The sequence below is a fragment of the Diabrotica virgifera genome, chromosome 8, assembly GCF_917563875.1.
Source record: "Diabrotica virgifera virgifera chromosome 8, PGI_DIABVI_V3a".
Classification (NCBI taxonomy): Eukaryota; Metazoa; Arthropoda; class Insecta; order Coleoptera; family Chrysomelidae; genus Diabrotica; species Diabrotica virgifera.
The window spans coordinates 92,917,219-92,932,307 of record NC_065450.1 but is presented as its reverse complement, the minus strand read 5'-3'; the positions used below and the strand labels follow the sequence as shown (position 1 = coordinate 92,932,307).

At 34.1% G+C, this 15,089-nt stretch overlaps 1 protein-coding gene across 1 annotated transcript in view; it reads left to right on the top strand.

The window, feature by feature from the left end:
- The window catches only part of LOC126890041 (prolyl 4-hydroxylase subunit alpha-1), a 103,513-nt gene that overhangs the window by 53,274 nt on the left and 35,150 nt on the right, over positions 1 to 15,089 (top strand). The window lies entirely within an intron of this gene.

Genomic DNA, 15,089 nt, shown 5'->3' with positions numbered 1-15,089 from the left:
AATACGATCGGTCATATTACCCGTATGCGCTGCAATAGTGAATATAAAATTCTTAGTTGAATGTCAAAAAATGCGCAATAACCATCTCTTAAAACCTACCAAATTTCATTTGCATATCTCAACCGGTTTTAAAGCAATAAATAAATCATCAGTTTGTAAGAAAAAATTTAACATCCCGTATCTCGGAAACGAAGCTTTTGCGGATATATGATTATAAAGCAAACTGTCATTATTTTTAATGCAGAATTACCCCTTAAAGTTTGTTGAACTTATTTAGTCCCTAAAACACCTTATGACTTATAACACCCTGTACTGATGAAGAACATGACTAGTTGTTAAAGTATATAACTTTTGTATTATCCAACATAAGCGAATGAATCAAAAAACAGAATGTTAAGAAAACCTGAGGCTATAGTTGGGTTTAAATTTTAGTATTTTATAAATGCTAGAATATTCCACGGGGTGTTGCGAACTTTGAGAAAAAAACACAGTTTGATTCGTACACCCGCTATACAATGAAAATTTACTTGTTTAGCAAAAATATTATTACAGGGATATTGACAAAGAATACGGCTATAACATATTCAAAAAATCATTTAAATCGGACAACAGGTTTAGGAGATACACGACATCAAAAACGACCCATTTTTTAGGGTGCCCGTTTTCTATGACGCGCAGTTTATAATCATTACATAAATATAATAAAGATAATATAATCATTACACTTGGTCACTTGGCAAAAAATATAAGTAATGCAACCAACAGGGAAAAGGAAAAGAGGACGCCCAATATCTAATATACTTTACCACCCTGGGAGGTAAGGGTGGTAGTACTACAGGTTCTTTTCAGTGTTAAGCAGCTAAGGTAGAATAAAACATCTTTATTCAACGGACACCTAGTTTATTCTCCCTTAGCTGCTTAATATTGAAAAGAACCTGTAGTACTACCATCTTTACCTCCCAGGGTGGTAACGTATATTAGATGGCGATCCTGCCAGGATCGCCATATGGTGGTTGTTGGCGTTGGTTTACCCTTACGTGAGGTTGGATAGCAGGAATACACTCAAATACACATATCTTGTTTATTCAGGTAACAAATACCATATAAGTGCATTCAGCTGCCAGGTGATTATATTATTTTCAAACTCAACTAACTCCCCTATCTATTCAAGTTCCCTTATTTATCGACACATCGTTATCTAAATATGTTTGTCAATGTTTTTCATTACTGTGTCAAGTTCATCGGTATATCATAAACAACCTTGCTGAGGTCTGCAAGAATACATGCCGGAGTTATTTACTTCACCTACGCTGTTCTACTTGCTAAATTAAATCGTGTCCTTGATGTTTTTTGATTTATAAATAAATATCTAATGGATTAATTTAGGATTTTTAAAAGACCTGAATAATGAGTTAAATCTCGTTACAAAGACAAATCAGGCAACAATGGATAACCAATGCTATGAACGGAAGATCTTGAGAGAGTGCAACTAGGTGGATAAAAAACTGGAAAGTGAAAGGTGATCACATCCACCATGAACCGCGTGTAAGAAATATAAACTGAAAAACAAAGTAGCTTGATGTCATCTCAAAAGACAATTCTGGAGAAAAACAATGTCATCTAAAAAAATGTAGGAAAACCGTTATATAATTGAAATAAATGGCGACTCGATTCTAGTTTTCTGTTGACCTAGAAATCAAAATATCAAAAGGCACCGCTGGGAAATATTCCAAAAATGCGGTTCAGAGAAACTATATGAAACGAGTCTTTGTACTCTTATACAGAGTATGGCATTAGTAAAAATACAAAAATAGACGGTTTAGTTTTGATTTAAATCTGTCTCCTGCCATCCCCCGATAGCGCTATTTCTAGGTCTACCTTTTGTCAAGGAGGCTATGCAAGAAGACAAATTTAAATCAAAACTTCCGTAGTTCTCGGTATACAATAAAACTATTTATACCGGAGTAAGGTTAGAACGCCCTCTAACGGGGAATAAGTGAAATAAATGGCGACTCGATTCTAGTTTTCTGTTGACCTAGAAATCAAAATATCAAAAGGCACCGCTGGGAAATATTCCAAAAATGCGGTTCAGAGAAACTATATGAAACGAGTCTTTGTACTCTTATACAGAGTATGGCATTAGTAAAAATACAAAAATAGACGGTTTAGTTTTGATTTAAATCTGTCTTCTGCCATCCCCCGATAGCGCTATTTCTAGGTCTACCTTTTGTCAAGGAGGCTATGCAAGAAGACAAATTTAAATCAAAACTTCCGTAGTTCTCGGTATACAATAAAACTATTTATACCGGAGTAAGGTTAGAACGCCCTCTAACGGGGAATAAGTGAAATAAATGGCGACTCGATTCTAGTTTTCTGTTGACCTAGAAATCAAAATATCAAAAGGCACCGCTGGGAAATATTCCAAAAATGCGGTTCAGAGAAACTATATGAAACGAGTCTTTGTACTCTTATACAGAGTATGGCATTAGTAAAAATACAAAAATAGACGGTTTAGTTTTGATTTAAATCTGTCTCCTGCCATCCCCCGATAGCGCTATTTCTAGGTCTACCTTTTGTCAAGGAGGCTATGCAAGAAGACAAATTTAAATCAAAACTTCCGTAGTTCTCGGTATACAATAAAACTATTTATACCGGAGTAAGGTTAGAACGCCCTCTAACGGGGAATAAGTGAAATAAATGGCGACTCGATTCTAGTTTTCTGTTGACCTAGAAATCAAAATATCAAAAGGCACCGCTGGGAAATATTCCAAAAATGCGGTTCAGAGAAACTATATGAAACGAGTCTTTGTACTCTTATACAGAGTATGGCATTAGTAAAAATACAAAAATAGACGGTTTAGTTTTGATTTAAATCTGTCTCCTGCCATCCCCCGATAGCGCTATTTCTAGGTCTACCTTTTGTCAAGGAGGCTATGCAAGAAGACAAATTTAAATCAAAACTTCCGTAGTTCTCGGTATACAATAAAACTATTTATACCGGAGTAAGGTTAGAACGCCCTCTAACGGGGAATAAGTGAAATAAATGGCGACTCGATTCTAGTTTTCTGTTGACCTAGAAATCAAAATATCAAAAGGCACCGCTGGGAAATATTCCAAAAATGCGGTTCAGAGAAACTATATGAAACGAGTCTTTGTACTCTTATACAGAGTATGGCATTAGTAAAAATACAAAAATAGACGGTTTAGTTTTGATTTAAATCTGTCTCCTGCCATCCCCCGATAGCGCTATTTCTAGGTCTACCTTTTGTCAAGGAGGCTATGCAAGAAGACAAATTTAAATCAAAACTTCCGTAGTTCTCGGTATACAATAAAACTATTTATACCGGAGTAAGGTTAGAACGCCCTCTAACGGGGAATAAGTGAAATAAATGGCGACTCGATTCTAGTTTTCTGTTGACCTAGAAAATATATATATAAATTGACGTTATATAATTGTAAAAACAGTACAAAGAAAAAGTATTACTGAACTTGGCAGTAGAAAAAGGAGTCCTTTAAGAGGTTATATTAGATAAACTTCATGCGAATACTCTTCATAATTTTTTCAAGATTTGCAAATAAAGTCACGTCAGAAGTAATGAAATCAGATTAATAGACCGGGAGATATTATACAGAAGTTCAGCCACGATTTTCTCAGTCTTGCCTTTTGCAATACTGGAAGGGTAGACGAAGTACTTACAATATGTGGAAACATCCACAAATTTACTGTAACATTTTCCTGTAAAAACTAGATTTTCCCAAAAAATAAAAATAGGGTTTTGCGATGAATTTCTGAGTCCTGCCATATCCGTAGAATGACAGGATACTATCGATTTTATGAAGAAAATTTTTTAGGCAGGAGGGTTGCAAACGGGCTAACGCAGTATATATGTTTACAAACATGTAAGGAAAATAATGAAATTTTCATGATTTTCTGGGTCCTGCCAACTAAATAACTTAAAACATATTTATTTCAAAATGATCAAAAAAAATATTGGCATGACGTCTCCTAATGTTTAAGTATACTTGTCGCTGGGAAAATTCTGCGGAAATTTTTCACCCCGATTCCGTGATTTTCTGAGTCCTGCCTTTAAAAAGTTTTAATACTCAAATGCAATCAATACTTTTTCGGTACTCGGCAGGAAGGTTAAACGGTTCTAGTAAGACGGCGGGAGTCCTAGATTTGTAAGAAAATTCGTGAAAAATTCCACGATGTTCTGAGTCATGCCATTTTACATATGTTTCAAGAATCTTAATATAAGACTATTTACAAAGAGACTGGGTGGTTTTATAGTTATTTCGTATACAGGGTGGGGCATTAGTGTGACAAAGTCCAATTACTCGTTTGTCGTAAGAGATACGAAAAAAAGTATTTAGGTAAAACGTGGGGCAAAGATAGGATCATAATTTAAAAATATTTTCTAATATGCAGGGCTACCCGTATTGACAGGGCGACACAAACTTATGTTTTTTTAAATGGAACACCCTGTATATAATTTTAAGATTCCTAAGATCATTGTAAGAAGATTTAACACAATTCACCTAATCCAAAAATGTTTCCTAAGGGAGCTAGAGCTCTTTGAAGATGGCGCCTTGTATTTATCTTTTTTATATCTCCAAAACGCTTCCTTTCGATACACAAAAACTGGTCCGCCTTTTTATCTTCCAGAGATAAATCGATTCCATCAATTGCGAATCTCTAGTACCGATCATAGGAGTCCGTTTTGGGTAGGACAACGGTTATTTTATCGCATAACTTTTTTGTCTTTAACTTTTAAGCATTTTTGACACTATATTATTAAATTGTGAGGTATTCTAGTACAGTCGAACCCGCTAATTGGAATAGCCTTCGTGCCAAGAAAAAGTATTCCTATAACAGGGATATTCTAATAACCGATCATATAAGCGTAGTAAAAAGTTTTGGGACCTCAAATTTCTATTCCTTAAACCGGGATATTCAGTTAACCGGTATTCTAATAAGCGGGTTCGACTGTACTAAAAGGTACTCTTGCTTTAAGTCGGTAGGATGCACCGTTTTCTAGAAAAATCAATTTTAAAATTTTTCGTATTTTGAATTTAAGAAAAATTTGAATAAAAAAATAAAGAAAATACGGTGTATTTATCGACTTAAAGCAAGAGTAACTTTTAGTACTAGAATACCTCATAATTTAATACTCTACTGTCAAAAATGCTTAAAAATTAATGCAAGTTATGAGATTTCGTTGATCCACCCAAGACGGACGCCTATGACCGATACTAGAAATTCACAATTGATAAAATCGATTCATCTCTGGAAGAGAAATAAACGTACCAGTTTTCGTTTTTTAAATAGTTTTTTTTTATTTTTTTTTTCAAATTCAAAAACCGCAAAATTTTTCTAATCGATTTGTTTAGAACCTGGCGTATCCTACCTAATTAAAGCAAGAGTACCTTTTAGTACAAGAATACCCCATAGTTTAATAATCCAGTGTCAAAAATGCTTCAAAGTTAAGCACAGAAAAGTTATGCGATAAAATATCCGTTTCCCTACCATAAACGGCCGGCTATGACCGGTACTAAAAATTGACAATTGATGGAATCGATTTATCTCTGAAAGATAAATAGGTGTACCAATTTTCGTTTTTCTAAATAGAAGTGTTCTGGAGCTATTTTAAAAAAAACTTATTACAATACGCCATCTTTAAAGAGCTTTAGCTTCCTTAGGAAGCATTTTCGGACTAGGTGAATTGAGTTAAATTTTCTTAAAATTATCTGAGGAATCTCCGGGCTTCGTTTGTTAGAACAGTTTCTGGACACCCTGTATAATAGGTACAATCCATACTATAACCAATTAATTGTAAAATTATTGATTTTCTTCCTATTACTTTTATTACGTTTACTTAGATACAAATATGATCTAATCGCTTAAAATAAAGATCTTACAGTTTGGTATTAGATTTGAAAGGTGTGTAAAAATCCGAGACATTACTCAGGAAAATAATATTTAATACCGTAAGATTGTTTTAACGATTTAAAAATTAATTTTTATGTATTAAATATCTTTGCGATTATCATGCCACGTTGTAAACGGTTTTAGATTAATGTTTTTTTAAGCATACTTGACATGCCATGACTCAGAAAATTGTGGTGATATGAATATGTTTGTATAACAACCAGCAATAATTTTACAGACTTAAAATGTTATTTTTATATACGAAATAACTACACAACCATCCTGCCTCTTTGTAAAGAGCTTTATATTAACATTCTTGAGATATGTGCAAAATGGCATGACACAGAAAATCGTGTAACTTTCCACGAATTTTCGTACACATTTTTTAACTATGTATAGGAAAAAAGGTGTAACTAAACATCCTGCCATTTTAAATAATGTCTACTTAAATTATTTATTTTATAATGAAATTTATTTTATGACTCACGGAACCAGGGTGAAAATTTTCCACAGAATTTTAAAAGGGACAAGTGTAGTTAAACATTAGGAGACGCCATGCCAACATTTTTTTCGATCATTTTCAAATAATTATGTTTAATCGATTAAGTTGGCAGGACTCAGAAAATTATGAAAATTTCATTATTTTCATTACATGTTTGTATATCTACATACTCCCTTAGTCCTTTTGCAACCTTCCTGCCCAAAAAATTTTCTTCATAAAATTGATAGTATCCTGTCATTCTACGGATATGGCAGGACTCAGAAACTCATCGCAACTCCTCATTTTTTTCCTCATGAAAAATCTAATTTTCACAGGAAAATGTCACAGGAAACCCGTGGATTTTTCCATAAATTGTAAGTATTTTTTCTAACCTTCCAGTATTGCAAAGGGCAGGACTTAGAAAATCGTGGTTGAAGTTCTGTTAATATCTCGCGGTTTATAATACATTACTCCAAGAAATTAACGCACCGAATTTCCTAAACCTGTTGTCCGATTTAAGTGATTTTTTAAATATGTTATAGTCTTATTCTTTAACAATATCGCTGTAATTATATTGTTGCTAGAATGGTAAATTGTCACTGTATACTGGGTGTACCAATCAAACTGTGCTTTTTGTCAACTATAGCCTCAGATTTTCTTAACATTCTGTTTTTTATTCAATCGCTTATCTTGGATAATAAAAAAGTTAGGTACTTTAACAACTAGCCATGTTTTTCATCAATACAGGGTGGGCGACAAACTGTAAGGGGTAATTCTGCATGAAAAAGAAATGTCAGTTGGCTTGATAAACTTATGTCCGCAAATGCTTCGTTTCGGAGATACGGGATGTTGAAATTTTTCTTACAAACTGACGATTTATTTATTGCTCTAAAACCGGTTGAGATATGCAAATGAAATTTGTTGGGTTTTAAGAGTTAGTTATTGCGCATTGTTTATATACACAATTAAGAGTTTTATATTCACAACTGGCGTGCAATGCGCGCCAATGGAAAATATAAAATTCTTAACAGTATGTCGAAAAATACGCAATAACTACCGCTTAAAACCTACCAAATTTCATTTGCATATCTCAACTGGTTTTAGAGCAATAAATAAATCGTCAGTTTGTAAGAAAATTTTCAACATTCCGTATCTCGGAAACAAAGCATTTGCAGACATAAAATATGTTTATAAAGCAAACTGTCATTATTTTTCCATGCAGAATTACCCCTTAAAGTTTGCTGCACGTATTTAGATACACCCTGTATTGAAGAAAAACAAAGCTAGTTGTTAAAGTACCTAACTTTTTTATGATCCAACATAAGCGAATGAATAAAAAAACAGAATGTTAAGAAAACCTGATAGATAGATAGATAGATACATTTATTTCCTTTTAAAATTTTACAATTTTATGGAAAGGGTGAGAACAAATATTTCGTTCCTTTTTTTTCCCTTTCTTTCTTCATCCCAAGAAACACACAATATGTTTATTTTAGGGTCAAACAAAAGAAAGAAATAAATAAAAAAAAAAAAAAAAAAAAAAAACAACGAGTTATATAAGAATTAATTAAAGATACAAAGTATAATTTACGTATTTAACTATTCATTTATGATGAAAGACCTAAGTTTTAGAACATTCCAGATATAGCCAGCTATTATTTTAGCTGAATACACTGTAATGTTATTTAAGGTATGAGTTACAGTATCAATATCGGCTATATAATTAATGGATGATTGTTTCATACAAGAATATATTGGACAATCAAAAAGTATATGTTCAATTGTTTCTAACTCCTTATTGTTACAAATAGTACAGATTTCATTAGGATTAATTTTATATGTAGAATCCTTATAAGTGAACGTTAAGCAGAATGAATTACATAATCGAAGCTGTGCAATAGTTCTTGTAATCTGGATGGGCATTTTTAGGCATAAGTATTTTTGACTTAATTCGGAAAGAGCTAGGTGTTTATATAAGGGGAGAAAATTGGATTGCTGACAAAGAGAAATATCTAATTCTGAGAGCTTATTTTTAAATTTGATTAACAAGGCTTTTCTATTCAGTTGTAGGGAATGAAGGGAGAGATTATTCCAAATAGGTTCAGCATCAATAAAAGTAAAAAGTGATTTTACCTGCGCTGCCCAGTTATACCTGCTATCGGTCTCCATCAGTTGTAGTTGACGAAAAAAGCACATTTTGGGGTAACGGGAATCGTCCATCATATAAATTTTCTTTAACCAGTTTAGTGTCCACTTGAATATATTATACAAGAGTTTGACTCTGCCGCATTCCACTCTGACTATGTAACCGGGTGTGGATATGGGAAGCATAAGAATTCGTTTTAGGAATTGTACTTGAACTTGTTCGAGAACATCTACATAACGGAGTGCCCATACAGAAATACAATTGGAGATTGTACTTGTTACTAATGCATCAAAAAGTTGTAGCCTCGTTTGCATGCAGTCAATTTTAAGTTTAGCTAGAACAGGTATAAGTGCTCCAGTTGCTTGTTTAGCTTTCGCATTACTCACATCTGCCATTTCACGGAATAGAGACGAAGAGGCAAAAGTCACTCCAAGGTAATTATAGGTGTTAGTTAATAGAATGGGATATTGATTGAAAGTGAATTTAATATTATTTTTTAAGTTATAAGGACCCCTAGAGAAACACATAATTTTAGTTTTAGCAGTATTGACAGTAAGTTTGTTTTGTTTGCAGTAATCCTCCAACATTTTTAATTTTTTTGATATATCGATCTCCGAGTGACCTAATATTACCAAATCGTCAGCGTATAAAAGCATAAGAGTTTCATTTACGTTATTAACATTGATGCCTTCTGCTCCGCGGCTTTTAAAAAAATCTTCGATGTCTGCAAGAAATAACGCAAATAACAAGGGACTGAGGACTTCTCCCTGTAACACGCCCTCACAAATGTTAAACGATTTAGTATATTGCTCGTCAGCATTAACCCTAAAGGTAGCATTAGAATAGAAAGATTTAAGTAGAAGTACAATTTTAGAGCTAATACCCAAAGCAAAAAGTTTAGACCAGAGCAACGCGTGGTTAATGCAATCAAAAGCCCGCTTAAAGTCAACAAACAATACAAATAGCTTGCGCTTTTTAAATCGGAGACGAAATTGAATGATGGATGTAAGAGTATAGACATTATCGTAACAACCACGTTCTTTACGAAAACCAGATTGGGATTCGGGAAGTATATTAAACGATTCTACCCAATTGACTAAACGGTTCAAAATAATTTGCATGAATACTTTAGTAATGCAGTTTACTAAAGCAATTCCCCTGTAATTGGAAGGATCGTTAGAGGGACCTTTTTTGTGGAGCATTTTTAGAGTAATTTTCGACCAACTATTAGGAAAAGTGGAAGTGTTGAAGATAGTATTGAAAAATGAGTTAAGGTATAAGATCCAGTTATTTGGTAAGTATTTGTAAAACTCATAGGGAATATTATCAGATCCTGGAGCTTTGTTGTTTTGACAGGAATTTAAAGCTAAGTAAATTTCATTGGTGGTAATAGGATTATCAAAATACGGATTCCTCGCATCGAAATAGAGGGTTGTGTCCACTATCCCGGCTCCCATAATTTCAGAGTAGAATGTTTCCCATGTTGCAGCAGGTAAAGATATGTAACTATTTGAAATATTTCGAGCTCTTTTAATATGAAACCAAAAAGTTTTTGAATCAGTAGAGTTGGAAATATTACCAATAATATTTTGTTGAAATTCAGTTTTTTTTACTTTTAATAATTTTTTATACTCTGCTTTAATAATTAAGTATTCGTTTTTAGTTTGATTTGAGAAATTGTTTTGTTGACAAATTTTGAGTTTACTTTTAACTGATTTCTTTAGATCTCTACATTGACAATCATACCACGGTTTGTGTTTATTAGGTCTGTTAGGAGCGATTATACTTTTTGACAGCCCAAGATTATCAGCTGTTTTATAAATATTATCCAACAGGTTTTTGTTTGCCATTTCGACATCATGAATTATGTGCACCCCCGCCGAATTTTGCATGTTTAGTTTATAAGACAGAACTAAAGATTCATTTAACTTAAAAATAGTTTTATTTTTTATTATAGTTTCTTTCATAGGTGAGAGATACGTTTGAGTTATAAAGCATGAAACAGGAAAGTGGTCTGATAAAGTACACGTTGTATTTACGTAAACATCATTAACAAAGTGCAAATGTGAGTTATTTACCCAAACTAAATCTATTGTACTCTTGCCCATAGGGCCGACGAAAGTAAATTTTGCAGGCCGATCAGAAATACACCTACCATTTAACAGACAGAACCCGTTAAAATTCATGAAATCAAGAAGGCATCTACCTTTTGCATTAATTACAGTATCTAAACTTTGTCTCTCGTCAAAAAAATTTGTGTTTTCAAATATTTCAGGAGGGGATACGTCATTGTCTGAAACACGGGAGTTAAAGTCTCCTCCAATAATTATAGGTGTATCATTAAATTTCTCTAAAATATTAGATAACACCTCCTGAAATAGTGACAATAAATATTCAATACTTAGACTAGGTTTAAAATAAACGTTACAGACTACAAATTTATAATTATTGCTAGATATTAAACAAAAGATCCACCAAGGTGATTTATCAATACAAACAGAAGAAAGGTTGGGATTACAAAAAATTGATAGACCACCGCTAGCCCTACCCAAGGATTTTTCTTTTATGGCAACTGAACTGGCACATGAGTAAGTAGATAAATAATTTGAAAATTTTATATTTTCGGTAATAACCCATGTTTCCGATAAACAAAGAATGGGTATATCATTGAAATCACTTAAAAAGTCATTAACACTATTAATTCCTTGTGAGTTCCAAAAAACAATGTGTACTGATTGCTATTCAGATTTCGAGGAGGCAGGTTTTACAACTTTTAGGCCAGACTCTCGGTTAGGTGAAGACTCTTCCTCGCGAACTCTTTTGTTGGATAGTATTTGAACGATTTGCGGAACTCCATAAACATATTTAATAGTGAGATTTGTTTCAGTTTTTAATCGTAACTCTAGTTCTGCACGTAAATCATTTAGATGTTGACGCTGTTTAGGTGTCATATCAGAGATTATCTTAACTGAAGGATATAAATTACGAGAAATATTCTTCTTGTTTCTCAAAACGTCCAATGCAGCCTTAGGAGTCCCAAAAATAACACGATAAAGACGAGGTTTGTTATTATTAGTATTTTTTCCAAGACGATAGCCGGACTGGATACAATTCGCAGAATTCGGAGATAAGTGCGTAATTACTTCTTTAATTATGCGAGCGTCATCTTCGGGTGATCTTTCAGGAACTCCTAGGAGTAGGACGTTCTTTTCCCGCTTCAAACGCTGAGTAGTTTCGTAATATATATCATCTTGTGACGGAGTTGGAGAGTTCACTAGTTTTTCCAAGGAACTAACTTTTTCACGAAGAAGATTATTTTCATCACGAAGAGCGGATACATCCTTCATGCAGTTTTCAAGCATTTGTGATTGTGTAGAAAACTTGTTATTTAATTCTGTCACAGAATTTGTGAGAATGGATAATTTGTCCATAAGTAAATCAAACTGATGGTTGCTGAGTAGCGAGGCTGAAGACATAGATGGTTCATTCTGAAGAGTAATGTTATTCGGAGAGGGTCTACAGGTATTACAATGCCAGTTCTCAAATGATACGGATGTTTCATTGCAACCATTTAATTCTGATCGAGCACATCTTTTATGGCATAATTTGTTGCAACTTAGACAAGAGACCTGGCTATCGATCTCCATTAACAAATTATTGCAATATAAGCACAGAGATTTTGAAGACATTCTTCTAATGAGGTGCAGGTTTATGTTTTTTTGAAGTTGTTAATTAAACTAATGTATGTAGTAGATCCAAAAAAGACTTACTGTTTGATTAATTAAAAACAATCAATGGCACGAAACTATATATTTTAGAGAGCAATTGTAAACACGTCTGTACACCACGGACTTTCAGTTCTCACTCCGTTAAGAAAACCTGAGGCTATAGTTACGTTTTAATTTCAGTATTTTATACATGCTAAAATATTCAATGGTATACACACTGGTATACAATGAAAATTTACCTGTTTAGCAAGAATATTATTACAGCGATATTGTTAGGAACAAGGCTATAACATATTATAAAAATCACTTAAATCGGTTTCCTAAACAGGTTTAGGAAATTTGAGACATCAAAAATGACCCATTTTTAAAGCCGTGCGTTAATTTCTTGGAGTAGTGTAGTAAGGTTGTTTCAAACATTCATATTTCCAATCGACTTTGTAAGTTGATATATCATCATTTGTATGTCCAAATCCTATGACAGTTCTGTCGGTCTTGAGCTTCCTGCAGTCAATTCCCAGCGATTTTTTTGACGTCGTCTGACCATCGTGTAGACTGTCTCTGCTTCTTCTGTCTGTTCGTAGTATCCACACTGTAATTTTTTGGGTCCACCGCCTGTCATTCACTCTGGTCACATGGCTCGCCCAGTTCCACTTCAGCCATGCTATGCGTTCTACGACACCTGTGACGCCTGCTTCTCTTATTTCCTCGTCCGAAACAGGTTGATTTTTATTTTTAAATTACAATTTTTTGATATACATTTCATACTAGTGACGTCATCCAACTGGGCGTGATGACGTAATCGATGATTTTTTAAATGGGAATAGGGGTCGTGTGGTAGCTCATTTGAAAGGTGATTCAATTCTCTATTCAGTAAAATAAACATTAACATAATTAGACTAAGTTTTCACTCTAATGGCATATAAAACAACATAATGCTATTCTACATCCCACCAGAATGAAAACAATGGGAACCTTCTCTGGTTACACCTCCGAGGCTTCTACAATTTGCAAGCCATACGGATGCTGAGACTAAGGAAGATGAGGGAATTCTACAATTTGCAATTCACGTCCCATCTGCTCAGCGCGGTAAAGTTCCAACGAGAATAGTTCCCTTCGTACTCCAATCAGAGTAAATCTAAATAAAAAATGAATAACCATTTTCAATGTCGTTGCAAAACGAAAATACAGCCGAACCATATTCTAGTCCAATCAGAGAGTGCAGCAAGCACCTCTACCGGTTTCGAAACTTATTAGTCTCTCATCAGGAGGCATATATGCTGCTCTCCCCGATCCAACCAAAACAAAACGCCGGCATGCAGTCTCGGATTGCAACGAACGAAATGGTGTAGATGCCCTAGCGGCAACTGCTAGCAAAAAGACTAAGTTTTCACTCTAATGGCATATAAAACAACATAATGCTATTCTACATCCCACCAGAATGAAAACAATGGGAACCTTCTCTGGTTACACCTCCGAGGCTTCTACAATTTGCAAGCCATACGGATGCTGAGACTAAGGAAGATGAGGGAATTCTACAATTTGCAATTCACGTCCCATCTGCTCAGAGCGGTAAAGTTCCAACGAGAATAGTTCCCTTCGTACTCCAATCAGAGTAAATCTAAATAAAAAATGAATAACCATTTTCAATGTCGTTGCAAAACGAAAATACAGCCGAACCATATTCTAGTCCAATCAGAGAGTGCAGCAAGCGCCTCTACCGGTTTCGAAACTTATTAGTCTCTCATCAGGAGGCATATATGCTGCTCTCCCCGATCCAACCAAAACAAAACCCCGGCATGCAGTCTCGGATTGCAACGAACGAAATGGTGTAGATGCCCTAGCGGCAACTGCTAGCAAAAAGACTAAGTTTTCACTCTAATGGCATAAAAAACAACATAATGCTATTCTACATCCCACCAGAATGAAAACAATGGGAACCTTCTCTGGTTACACCTCCGAGGCTTCTACAATTTGCAAGCCATACGGATGCTGAGACTACGGAAGATGAGGGAATTCTACAATTTGCAATTCACGTCCCATCTGCTCAGAGCGGTAAAGTTCCAACGAGAATAGTTCCCTTCGTACTCCAATCAGAGTAAATGTAAATCAAAAATGAATAACCGGACTAATAAGTTTCGAAACCGGTAGAGGTGCTTGCTGCACTCTCTGATTGGACTAGAATATGGTTCGGCTGTATTTTCGTTTTGCAACGAAATTGAAAATGGTTATTCATTTTTGATTAACATAATTATTTATACAGGGTGTCCAAAAATATTTAAATAAATTAATTGACAAAATAAAAGAAGAATGTATGTAATTTTTTTATTCAAAATACATTTTACTGTTGTCAGACAACAGAATTAAATGTTTATTTCACAAATAAACATTGCTTTTCGCTTATATTCAATGTTCAAGCCAGCTCCCGCCATCCATCTGCCTCTTGTAAGTTTGGACATTTAATTTAAGCGAACAGCAATGTTGATTTGTGAAATAAACATTTTTCTGATTTCTGACAGCAGTAAAATGTATTTTGAATTAAATAAATTACATATATTCTTCTTTTTTTGCCACTTAATTTAATGTTTATATTACTGAATAGAGAATTGATTACCCTTTCTAATGAGCTACCACACGACCCTCTACTCCCGTTTAAAAAATCATCGAAAACGTCATCGCGCTCAGATGGATGACGTCACTAATATGAAATATATGCCAAAAAATTGCAATATAAAAATAAAAATCGGCCTGTTTCGGTATTCCCTTAAAATCTATTTTTTGTGAAAACAACAGTTAAATTGGTTCGCA